This window comes from Lithobates pipiens, unplaced genomic scaffold, assembly GCF_037356315.1.
Source record: "Lithobates pipiens isolate NorthernLeopardFrog02 unplaced genomic scaffold, aLitPip1_a1.2 Scaffold_13, whole genome shotgun sequence".
Classification (NCBI taxonomy): domain Eukaryota; kingdom Metazoa; phylum Chordata; class Amphibia; order Anura; family Ranidae; genus Lithobates; species Lithobates pipiens.
In genome coordinates this window covers 147,404,272-147,429,902 of record NW_027507718.1, presented here as the reverse complement: position 1 = coordinate 147,429,902, position 25,631 = coordinate 147,404,272, and positions in this window count along the sequence as shown.

Below are 25,631 nucleotides of genomic sequence, written 5' to 3'. Positions count from 1 at the left end.
TCCAACAGCGATCTGCTTGCACATGGGCAAATAGAGAGGGGGGAGCAGATAGGGTACTCACAAATCTTCCAATGATTTTAGTCTCGAGGTGGCCGATTTCGAGCCGCGTCTCTCTGGTCCAACCAGGAAACCGCCATCTCAGGATCCTCAAAAAAGTAGGCCCTATCTTCCCCCACTACGCGAAGTCTGGCCGGGTACAACATGGCGTACTTGAGGTGATGTGCCCTGAGGCGCCTCTTGACTTCCACGAATCGGGAACGACGTTTTTGAACTTTTGCGGAGAAGTCAAGAAACACTGAGATATGTCCGTTCTGAAACGGGATGTTGCCTTTTTCACAAGTAAGGCGAAGGATGGCATCCCTATCCCGGTAATTTAACAGCTTAGCAATGCACGTGCGAGGAGGTGCCCCTTCCGGCGGCGGGCGGGCAGGCATTCTGTGGGCCCTTTCAATAATAAATGAGGTAGAGAACGCTTCCCTACCGTAGGCCTTAATCAGGAGAGATTCCAAAAATGTCGCCGGGTCAGCCCCCTCGGAGCCCTCCGGCAGGCCGATAAAGCGGAGGTTAGATCTGGGCCAGCTGCTGGAGCTGCCTTTGCACATCCTCTTGGGCATGCTGCAGAGGGAACAGGACATCCTCGGCCTGACTGATCCGGGTTTCAGTTTCCTTCACTCTGTCACGCAGTTTAGCCATCCACCTTAACCTCCTCAAGTTTAGTTGTCAGTGTGGTCTGGCAGGTAGAAATCGCCTCAAGCACCTTCGCCGTGTCTGAGGTAGCAGGTTCTGCAGCCGGAGGGGACTGTCCGCCATGTTGGCCCTCATGGTCCCACCGGAACTTTTCAAGAGATGCCGCCGCTGCAGACTGCTTCTTTGTCGGAGACATCGTCCCAATGTATACACAAGAAGGTAGCGGGTATTACACCAGTAAAATCGTAGGTAAAACAGTCAGTGGGCACCCAGGATCACTACAGGAGATCGCGGTAGGAGCGGAGCTCAGGTCACAAGCGTCCTACTCCATTGCTGTCCAGGCCACGCCCCCTCAGATTTGGTGTTTACATGTTTAAAACATTATTTTTTGCTATAAAACTACTTAGAACCCCCAAACATTTTATATTGTTTTTTTTCTAACACCCTAGAGAATAAAATGGCGGTCATTGAAATACTTTTTTTCACACCGTATTTGCACAGAGGTCTTACAAGCGCACTTTTTTTGGAAAAAATTCACTATTTTGAATAAAAAAAAATAAGAAAACAGTAAAATTAGCCCAATTTTTTTTTATATTGTGAAAGATAATGGTACGCCGAGTAAATTGATACCCAACATGTCACGCTTCAAAATTGCGCCCGCTCGTGGAATGGCGTCAAACTTTTAGCCTCAAAAATCTCCATAAGCGACATTTAAAAAATTCTACAGGTCGTCGTGACGGGTTGTTTTTAAAAACCTTTTTTTTTTTTTTTTTTTTATTATTTATTTTAATTTATTATTTATTTTTACGCTGTTTTAAAAAAAAAAAATGGATCACTTTTATTCCTATTACAAGGAATGTAAACATCCCTTGTAATAGAAAAAAGCATGACAGGTCCTCTTAAATATGAGATCTGGGGTCAAAAAGTCCTGGACTAAAATGCAACAAAAAAAAAGAAAAAATCACATTAAAAAAAAATATACCTTTAAGAGGTATGGGCGGAAGTGACGTTTTGACGTCGCTTCCGCACTCCTATGGTATAGAGACGAGTGGGGGCCATCTTAGCCTCACTCGTCTCCATACCCAGCTAGCAGAAGGACCCTCCGCCGCTACCGACGGCTCCGGTAAGCGTCGGAAGGCGCGGGAGGGCGGCGGGAGGGGGGGTGGCACCTCTCCCATTGGCGATAGCGGTGATCTCGCGGCGAATCTGCCGCGAAGACCACCGTTATTGTACAGACGACCGGCGCCTGAAGAGATGGATATCTCGGTTGTGGCAGCAGCTGCCGTTACCGAGATATCCCTCTTCAAAAATAAGACGTACATCGGCGTGCGCTGGGCGGTAAGTGGTTAAGGAGGGCCTTGCATTTATGGCACAATACCCCTTGGTGCCGGCAGTGTGGATGGGGGACTTCAATATGACCCTCACTCCCGATCTAGACCGAATGGGCACACCGGACTCCCCTATTGACCCGCCAGCCCATACCAGACTACATCATATATTGACCGACTTTGCTCTTGTAGATACTTGGCGCCACAAGCATCCGCATGCTAAAATTTATTCGTGCTTCTCAGCCAGCCATAACACAATGTCACAAATCGACTTCATCCTCATCTCACAGACTCTGACACCCAAACTGGGAGATGAGGGCTTCGCTCCGAGAATCCTCTCGGATCACGCCCCCTACTGGATTACGATGCAACTCCTCAAGGCCTCTCCCCCTCCTACTTGGCGGCTGAACACATTTTGGTTGACCGCCCTGCAGGAGCAAGAAGACATCCCTACGGAATTGCAATATTATTTTACAGTTAACAGGGACTCCGCCACGCACAATATAGTGTGGGAGACATTTAAGCTTTACGCCCGCTCCCTGCTCACCATCCCTATTAACAGACTTAAGCAGTCGTCAAAACTTGTTGTCCAACAGGCTACAGAACACCTACAAAGACTGGAGGAGGCGTTTCACCGAGACCCCTCGCCTGACGCAGCCAATAATCTTAAGATTCAGCTACGACAGGTCTCCCAACTGCATACGGAGAAGGCCAAGCAGCGCATCTTTTTCTGTAGGCAAAGGATATTTGAGTATGGAGAAAGATCGGGCAAACTACTTGCTTACCTTGCCCACTTAGATTCCCGTGCCACAGTTGTGGTATCACTGATAGACATCCAGGGGAATGATATTACTGATCCACAACAAGTGGCGGAGGAATTTGCGAGATTTTATCGCGCACTTTACGCCATCCGGGTCACTCATACTCCCCAAGACACTAGAGACTACCTAGCGAGAATTACATTTCCCAAACTGACAGATGCCCAACGTGAGCTCTTAGAGGCCCCCATTACTAAGGAGGATATTTCCGAGGCTCTCTCCTATCTCCTCTCTGGCCACTTCTAAAGCACCAGGAATGGACGGTCTACCGCTTGAATTTTATGCCACCTACTCTGAAATTGTGACCCCCAAACTCCATGACCTATATGAATCCATATTTGACACGGGAATCCTACCCCACCTCTATGAGAGAAGCTCAAATAGTAGTAATTCCCAAGCCCGGGAAGGACCCAAAATATCCGGAATCATATAGACCAGGGGTGTCCAAACTTTTTTCAAAGTGGGCCGGATTTGATGAAGTGAACATGCCTGAGGGCCGACCATTTTGCCTGACATTCTTTGAACCATTGAAAATTCGGTCTAAGTGTGTCCATCCGAGCACTAATACACGGCCCAACAAGAATTCTCTTGCCTTTGTCGCACTCGTTCCTGACACTCAGATGAATGCTCTGCACTTTAGGGGGCACCGTTAATTCTTAATGGTACCCCACACATTGGAAAATGTAGGGTGCTTTTGGTGCAGTGCAATTAAAAAAAAAAAAAAACACAGACACATGTGCACACACACACACATACAGACACATGTGCGCGCACACACACACACACATACAGACACATGTGCGCACACACACACACATACAGACACATGTGCGCGCACACACACATACAGACACGTGCGCGCACACACACATACAGACACGTGCGTGCACACACACACATACAGACACGTGCGCGCACACACACACATACAGACACGTGCGCGCACACACACACATACAGACACGTGCGCGCACACACACATACAGACATACATGCACACAAATACAGACACATGCATACACATACATACATACATACACACACATGAATAAAGGCCTTTTTAACACTAATCTAGCTTGTAGCACAGTACAGTACCTTTGCAGCTTCCTCATTCAGCCGGGTACTGCACTGTAGGGGGAAGCAGAGAGCACAGCACAATCCTCTGCACTTTACTTTCACTTTTGAAGCTCACGGAGCTTCTCACAGTGCTGGGGATCGGCTGATCTGACAGCCCTGATCCCGCAGCACAATAAATTGAGAAAGACCAGGCGGGCCGTTCAAAACCGGGCCGCGGGCCGCAACTGGCCCGCGGGCCGGACTTTGGACATGCCTGATATAGACGTATCTCCCTACTACAGGTCAACATTAAAATACTGGCTAAGATTCTTGCCTCCTGCCTTAACCAGGTCATCCTTTCACTGATCCACCCTAGGAGTGCAGGTCACTAGATCGCTGACAGACTATGTACCCCTAAACATTGAACCCCTTTACACCCTGATCAAGAACAAGACACAAACATGGGCCAGACTACCTCTGGGTGTTATGGGACGCATTAGTCTGGTCAAAATGATACTCCTACCTAAGATACTTTATTTGGTGTTGCATGCACCCCTGTATATACCACAAACATTTTTCAAACCAATTGAATCAATTCTTAATTCATTTATATGGAGTCACAGCAGACACAAATTGTCTTGCAGAATTCTGAAGAACCCAGTGACAATGGGAGGGGCTGCTCTTCCAGATTTCCAGGATTATTATTTTGCCTCCCAATTGTCCCATTTTTATTTTGACAAGAGCGAGCTACCAAGATACCAGACATTGCTTTGTAAACGCCCTGACGACCCAGCCCATACCCCACTTCAGCCAGTCCTTAGGGCCCCATTGTCAAGACGTTCCCCCCATGACAAAGTAGACATGCGAATACACCACCGGAGGATATGGCGGACGGCCCTAAAAAAACTTGGGACCTCACAGGTTCATTCTTATACTCCTCTCTGGTTCAACACTCATTTGCCCGAACTGTTGTCCGTCCCAGACCCCGCAGCTTGGATACGTTATGGGATCCTGTACATGCACCAAATTATAACTAACTCTGGGCTCAAATCATTTCAAACGCTAAAGGAAGAATTCTCCCTCCCTAACCATCTCTTCTTCAGATACTTACAGCTCCGACATGCTTTACAGACTCAATTTGCCGGGTCCAACCCAACTCTGACAGTCCCCCCTATAGCTGACATAATCACAGGTGCTGAGCCAACCATGTTGATTTCTATCCTCTACTCCACCATCCGTCTCCCAGGCACCGTGGCATTGGCTTATGTTGCTAAGACCAGATGGGAGGTGGATGTTGGAATAATTGAGGATGAGGAGTGGGATGAAGTCTTGGGGGATGTGAAGAAAGTCTCCCCCAGGCTGTCGGACTGCCTCACACAATTGTACATCATACGTAGAACATACCTGACTCCCCAGAGGATAGCACGGTTCAAACCCATGTATAATCCAGGATGCCGCTTATGGGACCACACCCCAGGCTCCTTTTATCACCTTATATGGTCCTGTCCAGTTATCCAAACATGGCTACAGGTGATACGCTTTCTCCATGATCAGATGGGCTCTCCTGCTAGCCTTGACCCAAAGATGTGCCTGCTTGGTCTGTTGCCAGATATAGACGCCGACAAACCCCTTCGCACCTTTTTACATGAAACACTGTTCCTAGCGAGAAAAGCGATTGCTCGTGGCTGGATGCAGGTCCTCCCCCCACAGTCCAATGCTGGAAGAAAGATTAACGATACCCTCCCGTATAAGAAATTGATCTATGCACATAGAGGATGTCCACTTAAATATGAGCAGATCTGGAATCGATGGTTGGAGGATGGGGAGACATGTACTTGAAACGTTGCTATATTGATCCCTTGCCCCCCTCCCCCCTCTGCTTTTACCTTTCCGTGTTTCTTCCACCCCATGGGTTTCCTCTTTTTATGTCCTTCCCTTTCCCTTTTTTTCTCTCTCTGTCTGCTCCCCCTTCCACGGTTGACACAAAATGGCTTTATAATGACTTTACCCATGATGGGTATCTAACCCAATACACTCATGTATGCAATATTGCTTTGGCCATGTTGGCCCATGTTACTTGTTGTACCGTATATATGCCTACTATGTCTGCCCTTTTCTTTGTTTCTTTCTCCTCTCAATAAAGTTTGTTTTTCGAATTAAAAAAAAATATGTAGAATTTTATTGTGCACCATCATCCATAATTATATGAAATGAACATTTTGAGATTTGATCTCCAACCAGAAATACTAAAGAGAAAAAAGGAGCTAGAGGACTATTGCGGTACACATCAGAATTATACAGAATCAATTGTGTAAGCGATTGTATAAAATATTGTATCAATTTATTTAGTCATAAAATCAAATAACAATACAAAAAGTCAGGGGCTAGTACAGGAAATTTAGTATTTCGACTAGTTTCGCTTTTCAGCTTCTTCAGGAAATACATACATCTAAATATATATATATATATATATATATATATATATATATATATATATATATATTGTGAGGGGTTAGCTCGGCAGCGGGTGTGTGTGAACCCCTGGATGGGTTCACAACACAAAATCAGGCACAGCAGACAGCGTTGTAGGTGCAAAAAACAAAAGATGCGGTTTATTTATGCTACATGCAGTGAAACATATAACAGCCAAACAAAAATAAAACATGAAAATAAATCCTGGTCAGCTTGAACTCTAATTACACACTTAGATTCCCTGTCTAACAACTGAGTGCAGCCTTGTGCTGCACCAGTCCCTGTCTCTGTTGTAGAGGTTTGCCACACAGGCGTTAACTCACCGCACAGAACAGGTGTCACACTCCCCAGTCTATACAACACAAAACTGGTTCCAGGATGGAGCATCTCCCTAAGCATGCTGGGGTTTTTTGTAGAGGTCCTAATGAGCCCACTTACTTCAGCTGGGCTCATTAACTCTTCCCCTCTAGTTGTACAAGTCTGCATAAAGCCTGAATCTAGGGCACACATATTTCCCATCCTGGATACAACCAGGTGACTTTACCTGCCTGCTGCCACATACCCCCCCCCCTCTTGTTTCAACCTTGGGGTTGTAACACAAGCATTCAGACACGCATGTATCCGAGACAAAGCATCCACATTGCCCATTTTAACACCAGGGCGATGCTTAACTGTAAAGTTAAATTCTTGTAGGGCCAGGAACCACCTATTTACCCTTCTATTGGTCTCCTTGTTCTGAGCCATCCACTTTAAAGGAGCGTGATCAGTCACCAGTTCAAAGTGCCTACCTAGCAGATAGTACCGAAGGGAATCTAGAGCCCACTTCACTGCTAAACATTCCTTCTCAATCGTGGCGTAATTTACCTCATGGGACTTCAACTTCCTGCTGAGGTAAATGACTGGGTGCTCTTCCCCGTCCAGACCTGGGATAACACTGCTCCTAACCCAACGTCTGATGCATCAGTTTGTACAACGAAGTCCTTAGAGAAGTCTGGTGAGTACAACACTGGCTGGCTACATAAGGCTGTTTTTAAGGACTGAAATGCTTCTTCAGCCTCTGGGAACCATTTAACCATAACATACTCGTTCCCTTTTGTCAGGTTGGTGAGGGGCACAGCCTGAGAAGCAAAATGGGGAATGAATCGTCGATAATACCCAGCGATTCCCAGAAAGGCTCGTACCTGTTTCTTGCTGTTGGGACGTGGCCAACTCTGTATGGCCTCGACTTTATTGACTTGGGGTTTTATCACCCCCCTCCCAATAGTGTACCCAAGATATTTGGCCTCCTCCTGTCCAATGGTACACTTCTTTGGATTGGCCGTAAACCCAGCTTCCCGGATAGAGTCTAGGACTGCCTGTACTTTTGGCAAATGTGAGACCCAGTCTGTGCTATGGATAATCACATCATCCAGGTAAGCTGCAGCATATTTCTGATGGGGCCTCAGAATCTTATCCATTTTCCGCTGGAATGTTGTCGGTGCTTTCTGTAACCCAAACGGCATTCTCTTATATTGGAATGCCCCATCTGGGGTTACAAACGCAGTTTTCTCCTTGGCCGACTCGGCCAGAGGAATTTGCCAATACCCTTTGGTGAGATCAAGAGTTGTCATATATCGGGCTGTTCCCACCCAGTCAATCAACTCATCTATACGCGGCATGGGGTAGGTATCAAATTTTGTAACTTTATTCAATTGTCGAAAATCGTTACAAAACCGCCAGCTCCCATCAGGTTTGGGCACTAGTACGATGGGACTGGACCAGTCACTCTGGGACTCCTCTATCACACCCAATTCCAGCTTCCTTTGAACCTCCCCACGTATTGCCTCCCGTCGGGCCTCTGGTATTCTATAAGGTTTTAGTTTTACCCTTTCTCCTGGCGGGGTGATAATGTCATGCTCTACGCCAGATGTTTGTCCCGGCAGCTCAGAGAAAATCTCTTTGTTACGAAGTACAAACTCTTTAACCTCCTGTTGTTGGGCTTTCGATAAGGTGACTGCTATTCCAACCTCAGGAACTAAGCAATCAGGCTGTGCTTGTGACAAAGTCTCTGCGACTAGGGATTCCCTATCCTTCCAGGCTTTCAGCAGATTGACGTGATAGATCTGCTCCGGCTTTCGCCTTCCTGGCTGTCTAACCCTGTAGTTCACCTCACAAATTTTTTCAATTACTTCGTACGGACCTTGCCATTTGGCCAGAAATTAGCTTTCAACCGTAGGGACTAGCACCAAGACCCTATCCCCCGGGGAAAAAGTACGGGTCTTGGCCCCATGGTTGTACACTCTCTGCTGTGCTAACTGCGCTTGGGTCAAATGTTCCTTTACGATTGGCATTACCTGTGCAATTCTATCTTGCATCAGGGCGACATGCTCAATCACACTCCTGTGAGGAGAACTCTCATTTTCCCAAGTTTCCTTGGCGATATACAGCAGCCCTCTTGGGTGTCTCCCATAGAGCAACTCGAAGGGTGAGAAACCCGTAGAGGATTGGGGTACCTCCCTAATGGCAAACATCAGATAGGGTATTAGACAGTCCCAATTCTTTCCATCTTTATCCACCACCTTCTTTAACATTTGTTTTAGGGTTTTGTTGAATCTTTCAACCAACCCATCTGTTTGGGGGTGATACACAGATGTACGCAATTGTGTTACTTTGAACAACTTGCATAGTTCTTTCATAACCCGGGACATAAAGGGTGTACCCTGGTCCGTAAGCAGTTCCTTACAAATACCCACGCGGCTAAAAACAAGAGATAGCTCTTTGGCTATGGTTTTGGCCGAGGTATTTCGAAGAGGAATTGCTTCCGGATAACGGGTGGCATAGTCCAATATAACCAAAATGTACTGATGCCCCCTAGCGGACTTCATTATCGGACCTACCAAATCCATTGCGATCCTCTCAAAGGGGACCTCAATGATAGGAAGAGGTACCAGCGGGTTACGGAAATGTGGCATAGGTGCCGACTTCTGACACACAGGGCAGGAGGAACAATCATTTTCTATTTCCTTCATGACCCCAGGCCAATAGAATCTCTGCAATATCCTCTCTCTGGTTTTCTCGGTCCCCAGATGACCTCCCAGAATGTGCCCATGGGCCAGTTCTAACACCAACTTCCTGTAAGGTTTGGGCACCACAAGTTGCTCAATGGTTTCTTCTGCCCTTTGAGCCACTCGATACAGCAGGTCCCTTTCCATAGTGAAGTACGGATAAGTGCAAGTCTTATCTGGGTTCACTAACTCACCATCTATTTTCACCACATTTTCCCGTGCCTTTATTAGGGTATGGTCTTTTAACTGTTCTGTGGCAAAATTTTCCCTGTGAATCTCAAGATCCGAAAACTCCACAGACGGCATGTTTTCATCTGAGGATGTTGGCTCCTCCCGAGTTTCCCCCGCCAATACCGACAAGGGAATTTCAGGAGAGTCCTCACCACTCCCAGAGGAATTCTGGTCATCTTCCTGCTCTATAGGGGCACCAGTGGGGGGCTCAGGACAATCCCAGAGTTCCCAGAATTTTGGAAAATCCCTTCCCACAATAGCATCATGTGGTAAGTGAGACACTAACCCCACCTGATGAGACAGGTTACCTTTGGGGGTCTCGAAAAACACTGAAGTTACAGGATACTCTTGGGTGTCCCCATGCACACAAATAACAGCCACCTTGTTCTTCCCAGAGACCTCTGTAGTAACTAATTCAGCTTTTATCAATGTTACCAGACTACCTGAATCCAGCAACACATCAACATTTCTACCATTAATACACATTTTACATAAATGTTTCTCAGGTCCCCGAATGGCAGTGCATGCAACTGTCGCAAACAGCGACTGACGTCTCTCCCTTATAAAGTCACATTGCATAGGCTCATCAACAACTGGGCAATTTGCTGCAATATGTCCCTCTTGCCGGCAGCGGTAGCAAGTAATCTTTTTCGCTGCCTCTTGCAGCCTGGGCTTCCCGGGCTGCTCCCGCCAGACCTTAGGTAGAACTCCCACCCTCTCACTCTCTCCACCCTCACCCCTTGGAGTCATCTTACCCGCCACTGGGGATGATCTGGTCTTAGGGTGGAAAGTCCGTGAGTCCCTGGAAGAGGTGGTCAGGTTCTCTGTAGCCAAGTACCTCTCAACCATATCCACAAGTTTATTTGCATTTTCTGGGTCTCCATGGCTTACCCATTTTTGGATGGCAGAAGGAAGAGCTCTCAGGAAACGATCCATAACAACACGTTCCACAATGTTTGGTGCGGTCAAAGTCTCTGGCTGCAGCCACTTCCTGCTCAGGTGAATGAGATCATACATTTGAGACCTGGGGGGTTTTCCAACCTGAAAATTCCAATTATGCACACGCTGAGCCCGTACGGCCAGGGTGACACCCAGCCGTGCCAATATTTCTGTTTTTAGCACCACATAGTCTTTTGCTTGGTCAGGCTCTAGGTCATAATAAGCTTTCTGCGATTCCCCAGTTAACAGGGGGGCCACCAGTCCAGCCCATTGCTCCTTAGGCCACTTTTCCCTTTCAGCAGTCCTTTCAAATGTGGTCAAAAACACCTCCGGATCATCCTCTCCAGTCATTTTTGTCAATAAATGGCTCACACCAAAGGATGCGGTATTATTGTAACCACTTGCTTCATTGGTCTGCGGACGTTGCTGTATTAATGTCTCTATTTTCTGTTGAAAATTCTGCTCTTGCTTCTGCAACAGGTCTATGAAGCGGGCTTCAGATTGCTGCTGGGCTTGTTGCTGAGCTTCCAGACTCTGCAGGTGAGCTTTCTGCTGGGCTGCAAGGCTCTGTTGTTGAGCTGCAAGGCTCTTTTGTAAACCTGCATTTGTTTGCTGCTGATTTGCATTTGCTAGAGCCAGCTGTCTCAGTATCTCCTCCATGCTGGCCTTAAAAAAAATGAAAAAAAAACTGCCAAAATTCTCCACCAACTGTGAGGGGTTTGCTCGGCAGCGGGTGTGTGTGACCCCCTGGATGGGTCCTCTTTTTATGTCCCCTTCCCTTTCCCTTTTTTTCTCTCTCTGTCTGCTCCCCCTTCCACGGTTGACACAAAATGGCTTTATAATGACTTTACCCATGATGGGTATCTAACCCAATGCACTCATGTATGCAATATTGCTTTGGCCATGTTGGCCCATGTTACTTGTTGTACCGTATGTATGCCTACTATGTCTGCCCTTTTCTTTGTTTCTTTCTCCTCTCAATAAAGTTTGTTTTTCGAATTAAAAAAAAATATGTAGAATTTTATTGTGCACCATCATCCATAATTATATGAAATGAACATTTTGAGATTTGATCTCCAACCAGAAATACTAAAGAGAAAAAAGGAGCTAGAGGACTATTGCGGTACACATCAGAATTATACAGAATCAATTGTATAAGCGATTGTATAAAATATTGTATCAATTTATTTAGTCATAAAATCAAATAACAATACAAAAAGTCAGGGGCTAGTATAGGAAATTTAGTATTTCGACTAGTTTCGCTTTTCAGCTTCTTCAGGAAATACATACATCTAAATATATATATATATATATATATATATATATATATTGTGAGGGGTTAGCTCGGCAGCGGGTGTGTGTGAACCCCTGGATGGGTTCACAACACAAAATCAGGCACAGCAGACAGCGTTGTAGGTGCAAAAAACAAAAGATGCGGTTTATTTATGCTACATGCAGTGAAACATATAACAGCCAAACAAAAATAAAACATGAAAATAAATCCTGGTCAGCTTGAACTCTAATTACACACTTAGATTCCCTGTCTAACAACTGAGTGCAGCCTTGTGCTGCACCAGTCCCTGTCTCTGTTGTAGAGGTTTGCCACACAGGCGTTAACTCACCGCACAGAACAGGTGTCACACTCCCCAGTCTATACAACACAAAACTGGTTCCAGGATGGAGCATCTCCCTAAGCATGCTGGGGTTTTTTGTAGAGGTCCTAATGAGCCCACTTACTTCAGCTGGGCTCATTAACTCTTCCCCTCTAGTTGTACAAGTCTGCATAAAGCCTGAATCTAGGGCACACATATTTCCCATCCTGGATACAACCAGGTGACTTTACCTGCCTGCTGCCACATACCCCCCCCCCCCCCCTCTTGTTTCAACCTTGGGGTTGTAACACAAGCATTCAGACACGCATGTATCCGAGACAAAGCATCCACATTGCCCATTTTAACACCAGGGCGATGCTTAACTGTAAAGTTAAATTCTTGTAGGGCCAGGAACCACCTATTTACCCTTCTATTGGTCTCCTTGTTCTGAGCCATCCACTTTAAAGGAGCGTGATCAGTCACCAGTTCAAAGTGCCTACCTAGCAGATAGTACCGAAGGGAATCTAGAGCCCACTTCACTGCTAAACATTCCTTCTCAATCGTGGCGTAATTTACCTCATGGGACTTCAACTTCCTGCTGAGGTAAATGACTGGGTGCTCTTCCCCGTCCAGACCTGGGATAACACTGCTCCTAACCCAACGTCTGATGCATCAGTTTGTACAACGAAGTCCTTAGAGAAGTCTGGTGAGTACAACACTGGCTGGCTACATAAGGCTGTTTTTAAGGACTGAAATGCTTCTTCAGCCTCTGGGAACCATTTAACCATAACATACTCGTTCCCTTTTGTCAGGTTGGTGAGGGGCACAGCCTGAGAAGCAAAATGGGGAATGAATCGTCGATAATACCCAGCGATTCCCAGAAAGGCTCGTACCTGTTTCTTGCTGTTGGGACGTGGCCAACTCTGTATGGCCTCGACTTTATTGACTTGGGGTTTTATCACCCCCCTCCCAATAGTGTACCCAAGATATTTGGCCTCCTCCTGTCCAATGGTACACTTCTTTGGATTGGCCGTAAACCCAGCTTCCCGGATAGAGTCTAGGACTGCCTGTACTTTTGGCAAATGTGAGACCCAGTCTGTGCTATGGATAATCACATCATCCAGGTAAGCTGCAGCATATTTCTGATGGGGCCTCAGAATCTTATCCATTTTCCGCTGGAATGTTGTCGGTGCTTTCTGTAACCCAAACGGCATTCTCTTATATTGGAATGCCCCATCTGGGGTTACAAACGCAGTTTTCTCCTTGGCCGACTCGGCCAGAGGAATTTGCCAATACCCTTTGGTGAGATCAAGAGTTGTCATATATCGGGCTGTTCCCACCCAGTCAATCAACTCATCTATACGCGGCATGGGGTAGGTATCAAATTTTGTAACTTTATTCAATTGTCGAAAATCGTTACAAAACCGCCAGCTCCCATCAGGTTTGGGCACTAGTACGATGGGACTGGACCAGTCACTCTGGGACTCCTCTATCACACCCAATTCCAGCTTCCTTTGAACCTCCCCACGTATTGCCTCCCGTCGGGCCTCTGGTATTCTATAAGGTTTTAGTTTTACCCTTTCTCCTGGCGGGGTGATAATGTCATGCTCTACGCCAGATGTTTGTCCCGGCAGCTCAGAGAAAATCTCTTTGTTACGAAGTACAAACTCTTTAACCTCCTGTTGTTGGGCTTTCGATAAGGTGACTGCTATTCCAACCTCAGGAACTAAGCAATCAGGCTGTGCTTGTGACAAAGTCTCTGCGACTAGGGATTCCCTATCCTTCCAGGCTTTCAGCAGATTGACGTGATAGATCTGCTCCGGCTTTCGCCTTCCTGGCTGTCTAACCCTGTAGTTCACCTCACAAATTTTTTCAATTACTTCGTACGGACCTTGCCATTTGGCCAGAAATTAGCTTTCAACCGTAGGGACTAGCACCAAGACCCTATCCCCCGGGGAAAAAGTACGGGTCTTGGCCCCATGATTGTACACTCTCTGCTGTGCTAACTGCGCTTGGGTCAAATGTTCCTTTACGATTGGCATTACCTGTGCAATTCTATCTTGCATCAGGGCGACATGCTCAATCACACTCCTGTGAGGAGAACTCTCATTTTCCCAAGTTTCCTTGGCGATATACAGCAGCCCTCTTGGGTGTCTCCCATAGAGCAACTCGAAGGGTGAGAAACCCGTAGAGGATTGGGGTACCTCCCTAATGGCAAACATCAGATAGGGTATTAGACAGTCCCAATTCTTTCCATCTTTATCCACCACCTTCTTTAACATTTGTTTTAGGGTTTTGTTGAATCTTTCAACCAACCCATCTGTTTGGGGGTGATACACAGATGTACGCAATTGTGTTACTTTGAACAACTTGCATAGTTCTTTCATAACCCGGGACATAAAGGGTGTACCCTGGTCCGTAAGCAGTTCCTTACAAATACCCACGCGGCTAAAAACAAGAGATAGCTCTTTGGCTATGGTTTTGGCCGAGGTATTTCGAAGAGGAATTGCTTCCGGATAACGGGTGGCATAGTCCAATATAACCAAAATGTACTGATGCCCCCTAGCGGACTTCATTATCGGACCTACCAAATCCATTGCGATCCTCTCAAAGGGGACCTCAATGATAGGAAGAGGTACCAGCGGGTTACGGAAATGTGGCATAGGTGCCGACTTCTGACACACAGGGCAGGAGGAACAATCATTTTCTATTTCCTTCATGACCCCAGGCCAATAGAATCTCTGCAATATCCTCTCTCTGGTTTTCTCGGTCCCCAGATGACCTCCCAGAATGTGCCCATGGGCCAGTTCTAACACCAACTTCCTGTAAGGTTTGGGCACCACAAGTTGCTCAATGGTTTCTTCTGCCCTTTGAGCCACTCGATACAGCAGGTCCCTTTCCATAGTGAAGTACGGATAAGTGCAAGTCTTATCTGGGTTCACTAACTCACCATCTATTTTCACCACATTTTCCCGTGCCTTTATTAGGGTATGGTCTTTTAACTGTTCTGTGGCAAAATTTTCCCTGTGAATCTCAAGATCCGAAAACTCCACAGACGGCATGTTTTCATCTGAGGATGTTGGCTCCTCCCGAGTTTCCCCCGCCAATACCGACAAGGGAATTTCAGGAGAGTCCTCACCACTCCCAGAGGAATTCTGGTCATCTTCCTGCTCTATAGGGGCACCAGTGGGGGGCTCAGGACAATCCCAGAGTTCCCAGAATTTTGGAAAATCCCTTCCCACAATAGCATCATGTGGTAAGTGAGACACTAACCCCACCTGATGAGACAGGTTACCTTTGGGGGTCTCGAAAAACACTGAAGTTACAGGATACTCTTGGGTGTCCCCATGCACACAAATAACAGCCACCTTGTTCTTCCCAGAGACCTCTGTAGTAACTAATTCAGCTTTTATCAATGTTACCAGACTACCTGAATCCAGCAACACATCAACATTTCTACCATTAATACACATTTTACATAAATGTTTCTCAGGTCCCCGAATGGCAGTGCATGCAACTGTCGCAAACAGCGACTGACGTCTCTCCCTTATAAAGTCACATTGCATAGGCTCATCAACAACTGGGCAATTTGCTGCAATATGTCCCTCTTGCCGGCAGCGGTAGCAAGTAATCTTTTTCGCTGCCTCTTGCAGCCTGGGCTTCCCGGGCTGCTCCCGCCAGACCTTAGGTAGAACTCCCACCCTCTCACTCTCTCCACCCTCACCCCTTGGAGTCATCTTACCCGCCACTGGGGATGATCTGGTCTTAGGGTGGAAAGTCCGTGAGTCCCTGGAAGAGGTGGTCAGGTTCTCTGTAGCCAAGTACCTCTCAACCATATCCACAAGTTTATTTGCATTTTCTGGGTCTCCATGGCTTACCCATTTTTGGATGGCAGAAGGAAGAGCTCTCAGGAAACGATCCATAACAACACGTTCCACAATGTTTGGTGCGGTCAAAGTCTCTGGCTGCAGCCACTTCCTGCTCAGGTGAATGAGATCATACATTTGAGACCTGGGGGGTTTTCCAACCTGAAAATTCCAATTATGCACACGCTGAGCCCGTACGGCCAGGGTGACACCCAGCCGTGCCAATATTTCTGTTTTTAGCACCACATAGTCTTTTGCTTGGTCAGGCTCTAGGTCATAATAAGCTTTCTGCGATTCCCCAGTTAACAGGGGGGCCACCAGTCCAGCCCATTGCTCCTTAGGCCACTTTTCCCTTTCAGCAGTCCTTTCAAATGTGGTCAAAAACACCTCCGGATCATCCTCTCCAGTCATTTTTGTCAATAAATGGCTCACACCAAAGGATGCGGTATTATTGTAACCACTTGCTTCATTGGTCTGCGGACGTTGCTGTATTAATGTCTCTATTTTCTGTTGAAAATTCTGCTCTTGCTTCTGCAACAGGTCTATGAAGCGGGCTTCAGATTGCTGCTGGGCTTGTTGCTGAGCTTCCAGACTCTGCAGGTGAGCTTTCTGCTGGGCTGCAAGGCTCTGTTGTTGAGCTGCAAGGCTCTTTTGTAAACCTGCATTTGTTTGCTGCTGATTTGCATTTGCTAGAGCCAGCTGTCTCAGTATCTCCTCCATGCTGGCCTTAAAAAAAATGGAAAAAAAACTGCCAAAATTCTCCACCAACTGTGAGGGGTTTGCTCGGCAGCGGGTGTGTGTGACCCCCTGGATGGGTCCTCTTTTTATGTCCCCTTCCCTTTCCCTTTTTTTCTCTCTCTGTCTGCTCCCCCTTCCACGGTTGACACAAAATGGCTTTATAATGACTTTACCCATGATGGGTATCTAACCCAATGCACTCATGTATGCAATATTGCTTTGGCCATGTTGGCCCATGTTACTTGTTGTACCGTATGTATGCCTACTATGTCTGCCCTTTTCTTTGTTTCTTTCTCCTCTCAATAAAGTTTGTTTTTCTAATTAAAAAAAAATATGTAGAATTTTATTGTGCACCATCATCCATAATTATATGAAATTAACATTTTGAGATTTGAAATACTAAAGAGAAAAAAGGAGCTAGAGGACTATTGCGGTACACATCAGAATTATACAGAATCAATTGTATAAGCGATTGCATAAAATATTGTATCAATTTATTTAGTCATAAAATCAAATAACAATACAAAAAGTCAGGGGCTAGTACAGGAAATTTAGTATTTCGACTAGTTTCGCTTTTCAGCTTCTTCAGGAAATACATACATCTAAATATATATATATATATATATATATATTGTGAGGGGTTAGCTCGGCAGCGGGTGTGTGTGAACCCCTGGATGGGTTCACAACACATCAGGCACAGCAGACAGCGTTGTAGGTGCAAAAAACAAAAGATGTGGTTTATTTATGCTACATGCAGTGAAACATATAACAGCCAAACAAAAATAAAACATGAAAATAAATCCCGGTCAGCTTGACCTCTAATTACACACTTAGATTCCCTGTCTAACAACTGAGTGCAGCCTTGTGCTGCACCAGTCCCTGTCTCTGTTGTAGAGGTTTGCCACACAGGCGTTAACTCACCGCACAGAACAGGTGTCACACTCCCCAGTCTATACAACACAAAACTGGTTCCAGGATGGAGCATCTCCCTAAGCATGCTGGGGTTTTTTGTAGAGGTCTTAATGAGCCCACTTACTTCAGCTGGGCTCATTAACTCTTCCCCTCTAGTTGTACAAGTCTGCATAAAGCCTGAATCTAGGGCACACATATTTCCCATCCTGGATACAACCAGGTAACTTTACCTGCCTGCTGCCACAATATATATATATATATATATATATATATATATATATGTCAAAGTTAACAATATAAACAACATCTAAGCAGAGTACAATCAATAAAAGGAAGGGAGGGGGAAAGAAAAGAACAAAAAAATGAATTAACTAGTTGCTGACCACCGACCGTCAAACAACAGCCAGGTGGCTCATCTCTTGTGGCGGGAGGGCGTCATATGACATCCTCCCATTTAAACAGGAAATGCGCGCGATCATGCGCACACATCCCTGTTCCTTCGGTGTCGGCGTGTCACAGAGACACCGCTCGCCACCGAGGTGGGTGAACAGCTATTGGGCATGGCTGTTTACCACGTGATCGGCCGTGATGAAGTCCCGGCCAATCACAGATGGTTACACCCCCAATGTGCATGGCACGTGTGCGCGATCGCGAGCACGCTGCGCGTGCACGTCGGTGGCGGCGCGTTTCCGGGGACACTGCTCGTCACCAACACTGGTAAACAGCCATTGGCTGGCTGCTTACCCACGTGATCGGCTGTGATCCTTTCACAGCCGATCACTAAATGTAAACAAACCGCTGTAAAGGGATGTTACCAGGTTCTCCTCCTCACACACCGATCGTGTATGAGGAGGAGATAGCGGTAACATCTCATTACCGCTTACAGTACACACAAATCACGATAATTGCCCCCCAATAAAGAGGACCTGTCACCGCCCATCATACTACCTGTCACTCACCGTCCATTAGAGTACCCGAGTACCTGTCACAGTCCATCAGAGTATCCGAGTACCTGTCACAGTCCATCAGAGTACCCGAGTACCTGTCACAGTCCACCAGAGTACCCCAGTACCTGTCACAGTCCATCAGAGTACCCGAGTACCTGTCACAGTCCATCAGAGTACCCGAGTACCTGTCACAGCCCATCAAAGTACGAGTACCTGTCACAGTCCATCTGAGTACCCGTCACAGTCCATCTGAGTACCCGAGTACCTGTAACAGCCCATCAAAGTACCAGAGTACCTGTCACAGTCAATCCGAGTACCTGTCCCAGCCCTTCAGAGTACCTGTCCCATCCATCCGAGTACCCAAGTACCCGTCACAGTCCATCCGAGTACCCAAGTACCCGTCACAGTCCATCTGAGTACCCGAGTTCCTGTCACAGCCCATCAGAGTACCCGAGTTCCTGTCACAGCCCATCAGAGTACCCGAGTACCTGTCACAGTCCATCAGAGTACCCAAGTACCTGTCACAGCCCATCAGAGTACTCGAGCACCTGTCACAGTCAATACGAGTACCCGTCACAGCCCATCAAAGTACCCAAGTACCTGTCACAGCCCATCAGAGTACCCGAGTACCTCTCACTCACAGTCCATCATAGTACCTGTCACTCACAGTCCATCAGAGTACCCGAGTACCTGTCACAGTCCATCAGAGTACCCGAGTATCTGTCACAGTCCATCAGAGTACTCGAGTACCTGTCACAGTCCATTAGAGTACCTGAGTACCCGTCACAGTCCATCCGAGTACCTGTCACAGTCCATCCGAGTACCTGAGTACCTGTCACAGCCCATTAAAGTACCGAGCACCTGTCACAGCCCATCAGGGTACCCGAGTGCCTGTCACAGTTCATCTGAGTACCTGAGTACCTGTCACAGTCCATATGAGTACCCAAATACCAGTCACCAGGCCATCAGAGAACCTGTCACCAGACCATCAGAGTACCCGAGTACCTGTCACAGTCCATCAGAGTATCCGAGTACCTGTCACAGTCCATCAGAGTACCCGAGTACCTGTCACAGTCCACCAGAGTACCCCAGTACCTGTCACAGTCCATCAGAGTACCCGAGTACCTGTCACAGTCCATCAGAGTACCCGAGTACCTGTCACAGCCCATCAAAGTACGAGTACCTGTCACAGTCCATCTGAGTACCCGTCACAGTCCATCTGAGTACCCGAGTACCTGTAACAGCCCATCAAAGTACCAGAGTACCTGTCACAGTCAATCCGAGTACCTGTCCCAGCCCTTCAGAGTACCTGTCCCATCCATCCGAGTACCCAAGTACCCGTCACAGTCCATCCGAGTACCCAAGTACCCGTCACAGTCCATCTGAGTACCCGAGTACCTGTCACAGCCCATCAAAGTACCCGAGTTCCTGTCACAGCCCATCAGAGTACCCGAGTACCTGTCACAGTCCATCAGAGTACCCAAGTACCTGTCACAGCCCATCAGAGTACTCGAGCACCTGTCACAGTCAATACGAGTACCCGTCACAGCCCATCAAAGTACCCAAGTACCTGTCACAGCCCATCAGAGTACCCGAGTACCTCTCACTCACAGTCCATCATAGTACCTGTCACTCACAGTCCATCAGAGTACCCGAGTACCTGTCACAGTCCATCAGAGTACCCGAGTATCTGTCACAGTCCATCAGAGTACTCGAGTACCTGTCACAGTCCATTAGAGTACCTGAGTACCCGTCACAGTCCATCCGAGTACCTGTCACAGTCCATCCGAGTACCTGAGTACCTGTCACAGCCCATTAAAGTACCGAGCACCTGTCACAGCCCATCAGGGTACCCGAGTGCCTGTCACAGTTCATCTGAGTACCTGAGTACCTGTCACAGTCCATATGAGTACCCAAATACCAGTCACCAGGCCATCAGAGAACCTGTCACCAGACCATCAGAGTACCCCAGTACCTGTCACCAGGCCATCAGAGTACCCCAGTATCTGTCATCAGACCATCAAAGAACCTGTCACCAGGCCATCAGAGTACCAAAGTCCCTGTCACCCGGCCATCAGAGTACCCAAGTACCTGTCACCAGGCCATCAGAGTACCCGAGTACCTGTCACCAGGCCATCAGAGTACCCCAGTACCTGTCACCAGCCCATCAAAGAACCTGTCACCAGGCCATCAGAGTACCCAAGTACCTGTCACCAGGCCATCAGAGTACCCGAGTACCTGTCACCAGGCCATCAGAGTACCCGAGTACCTGTCACCAAGCCATCAGAGTACTCAAGTACCTGTCACCAGCCCATCAGAGTACCCATGCCTCATAGAATATACATTGGGGTGTTTGCTTTCCAAAATGGGGTCATTTTGTGGGTAATTTCACTGTCCTGGTGCTCCAAAAGTGTGATGGGTAGGAATGAAATGAGATGTGTAGTTTTTGCTCCTAGAACGCCTGAAGGTACTACTTCAATGTTTGGCCTCTGTATGTGGCCAGGCTGTGTAAAAGTCCTACACATGTGGTATCGCCATACTCGGGAGGAGTAGCAGAATGTGTTTTGGGGTATAATTCTTGCTATATACATGCTATGTGTTAGAAATATCTTATAAATTGACAACTTTGTGTAAAACAAATGTGTTTTCATTTTTTTCCACATTTTCCAAAAACTTCTGGAAAAAAATGAACCGTTCAAAAGACTCATTATGCCTCACAGATTATACGTTGGGGTGTTAGCTTTCAAAAATGGGGTAATTTTATGTGCAATTCGATTGTCCTAGTCCTCTAGGGCTTTCAAAAGTGTAATAGGTGGCTGTGAAATGAGATGTGTCATTTTTGCTCATAGAACGTCTGAAAGTGCCACTTCAATGTTGGTGCTCTGTATGTGGCCATGCTGTGTAAAAGTCTCACACATGTGGTATCGCCATACTTGGGAAGTGTAGCAAAATGTATTTTAGTGTGTAATTTGTGGTATGCATATGCTGTGTGTGAGAAATAACCTGATAATATGACAATTTTGTAAAAAATAATAATAATAAAAAAGAAATCTTCATTTGCAAAGAATTGTGGGAAAAAAATGACAACTTAAAAATGCTACTTACTTAATACCTTGGAATGTCTACCTTCTAAAAAGGAGTCATTTGGGGGGTATTTGTACTTTCCTGACTTGTTAGTGTCTCAAGAAATTAGATACACCTGATGTACTGAAGGCCTGATCAGATGTGATCAATTTTCAGTGATTGGCACCATAGTTTGTAGACTCTATAACTTTCACAAAGACCAAATAATATACACTAAGGCTGCTTTCACACTGGGGTGGTATTCAGGCGTTACAGCGCTAAAAATAGCGCCTGTGTAGCGCCTGAAAAAAACCGGCCCCTTTCCCTTAAAACCACCCCGCTAGCGCCCGCAGACCGCCGCTAAAATGACGGTAAAGCGCCGCTAAAAATAACGGCGCTTTACCGCCGACGCCGCTCCCGCTGCAGTGAGAAAGCAGCCTAATGTGGGTTATTTTTACCAAAGATATGTAGCAGTATAAATTTTGGCCAAAATTTATGAAGAAAAATTACTAATTAGCAAAATTTTATGACAGAAACAAAGCAAAAAGGCATTTTTTTTCACAAAATTTTAGTTTTTTTAAATTTATAGCACAAAAAAATAAAAAACCCACTAGTGATTAAATACCACTAAAAGAAAGCTCTATTTGTGTGGAAAAAAGGACGCAAGTTTCTTATTCAAACTGTGAGAGCGCTGAAAGCTGAAAATTGGTCTGGTCAGGAAGAGGGGGGAAGTGCACTGTATTGAGGTGGTTAAACACAGTTTAACCACTTAAGGACTGCCGCATGGCAATGTACGTCGGCAGAATGGCACCGACAGGCACAAGCACGTACATGTACTTGCTTGCCTTCCAGCGGGTGGGGTGTCCCGCTGGCTGAGGCGGTCCGTTTCGCTTCAGGAGCGATCCAGGATGAGGGGATGGCCGTTGGTTTCTGGCCATCCCCTCTCGATCGCTCCTGGCGAATGAGAGGCTTCCCCTGCGTGTGTAGTGTAAACACAGGCAAGGAGGAAGTGATATCATTCTCCTCAGGGCGGTCTTTTTGACCGGACTGCGAGGAGAACACAATAGTAAGTGCACCAACACTACACTGACATGTAGGTACACATAGGCACACAAATCCCCCCCCCCCCCTCCCAGTCACAGTGTCACTGATTGCAGTGATCATTTATTTACTGATCACTGCATTTAGTGTCAGTTGTGACAGTAAAAACTGTCAGGGAAGTTAGTGTTAGGTCCAGGGTAGCCCCCTACCCCCGCAATAAAGGTTTAACCCCCTGATTGCCCCTAGAGTTAACCCTTTCACCCCCTTTTGCCAGTGTCACTAAGCAATCGTTTTTCTGATTGCTGCATTAGTGTCACTGGTGCCGCTAGGTAGCTAGTTCTTTTTTTAAGTTTCAACGTCAGGTTTTTATAGCGCTATGTACCCCCATATACTACCCAATAATGGTTTTAACCCCCTGATTGCCCCTAGTTTACCCTTTCACCAGCGATCACCGTATAAGTGCCACTGGTGACGCTGGTTAGCCAGTTATTTAGGTTCCCCGTCAGGTTTTTATATAGCGTCAGGGACCCCCATATACTACCTAATAAAGATTTTAACCCCCTGATTGCCCCTAGTTAACCCTTTCACCAGTGATCACCGTATAAGTGTTACGGGTGACTCTGGTTAGTTAGTTTGCTTTTTATAGCATCAGGGTACCCACCATTTATTACCCAATAAAGGTTTAACCCCCTGATCACCCGGCGGGTGATATCAATTAGGTTTTAGGGTCAGGGTCTGCGTCGCCCCCAGGCAGCGATAGGTTAGTGCCAGTACCGCTAACACCCACGCGCAAAGCATACACCTCCTGTAGTGGCATAGTATCTGAACAGATCAATATCTGATCTGATCAGATCTATACTAGCGTCCCCAGCAGTTTAGGGTTCCAAAAAAACGCATTGTTAGCGGGATCAGCCCAGATACCTGCTAGCACCTGCGTTTTGCCCCTCCGCCCAGCCCAACCAAGTGCAGTATCGATCGATCCCGGTCACTTACAAAACACTAAACACATAACTGCAGCGTTCGCAGAGTCAGGCCTGATCCCTGCTATCGCTAACAGTTTTTTTTTGGTAGCGTTTTATATTTAAATCCTGAAGGCAGTGCTTGGTTTTCAGGGTCCCGTACGTGGCTAGGCTCCCAAAAAGTCCCCCATGTGTGGTATCCCCATACTCGGGAGAAGCAGCAAAATTTATTTTGGGGTGTAATTTCACTTATGCCCATAGCATGTGTGAGCAATATATCATTTGGTGACAACTTTGTGCAAAAAAATAAATAAATTGTAATATTCCTGCAACTTGTGGCAAAATATAAAATATTTCATGGACTCAACATGTCTCTCATTAAATAGCTTGGGGTGTCTACTTTCCAAAATGGGGTCGTTTGGGGGGGTTTTGTGCTATTTTGGCATTTTATGGCCTTCAAAACTGTGATAGGTAGTGAGGAGTGAAATAAAAAATTTGCACCCTTAGAAATCCTGAAGGCAGACTCCCAAAAAGTCCCACATATGTGGTATCCCCGTACTCAGGAGAAGCAGCAAAATATATTTTGGGGTGCAATTCCACATATAACTGGGGCATGTGTGAGCAATATATCATTTAGTGACAACTTTTGTAAAGTTTTTTTTTGTGTCATTATTCAATCACTTGGGACAAAAAAAAATATTCAATGGGCTCAACATGCCCCTCAGCAATTTCCTTGGGGTGTCTACTTTCCAAAATGGGGTCATTTGGGGGGGTTTTGTGTTATTTTGGCATTTTATGGCCTTCAAAACTTTGATAGGTAGTGAGGAGGGAAATCAAAAATTTGCACCCTTAGCCCTTGTACACACGGTCGGAGAATCCGTCGGAATGTGTCCTATCGGACCGTTTTGTCGTATAATCCGACTGTGTGTGGTATGCATTGGACTGTTTCCTTCGGAATATCCGTCGGACCAAATTTTCCAACTTGCTGGAAAGATTTTCCGACAAACTGGTCCGATCGGACATACTCCGATCATGTGTAGCCTACTCCGGCGGACAAGGTGCCACGCATGCTCACATTCAAATTCCGACACGGAAGCGCTCGTTCAGGTAAAACTACTGCTCGTAAGCTATATAGCACATTCGTCACGCTGCAATGTTAAAAATGCTTTCATGAAGAGCATTCTCTTGTTCTTTACAATGCTGCAAGAAGGAACTTCTTTTGATGCTCATAGTCACACACACTTCTCCCGAACGGATTTCATTACTCTTTTTTAACCATTTCAGCAATACAATTTTAGTTTGCGTCACATCTACACAATTTTAGATTTTGTTTATTCTTTTTTGGATGTTTTTTTTTGGATTACCAAAAAATCTCCTTTAAAGACAGTTTGCAAATTTCTCCTTTTTTTGTGTGTAAACTTACCACAACAACATTATTGTATTTTTGATATTTTGTTTTTCTTTTTTAACCACTTGCTTACTGGGCACTTAAACCCCCCTCAGTCCCAGACCAATTTTCAGCTTTCAGTGCTCTCACATTTTGAATGACAATTACTCAGTCATGCAACACTGTAACCAAATGATTTTTTTGTCCTTTTCTTCATACCAATAGAGCTTTCTTTTGGTGGTATTTGATCACCTCTCGGTTTTTTATTTTCTGCGCTATAAATGAAAAAAGACCGAAAATTTTGAAAAAAAATGAATTTTTCTTCGTTTCTGTGACAAAATTTAGCAAATTAGCAATTTTTCTTCATAAATTTTGGCCACAATTTATACTACTACACATCTTTGGTAAAAATAACCCAAATTTTTGCATATTATATGATCTGTGTGAAATTTATAGAGTCTACAAGCTATGGTGCAAATCATAAAGATTTGCAAAAAAAGATCACATCTGATGTACTAAGGCCTATCTCCATTCTTGAGACCCTAACAAGC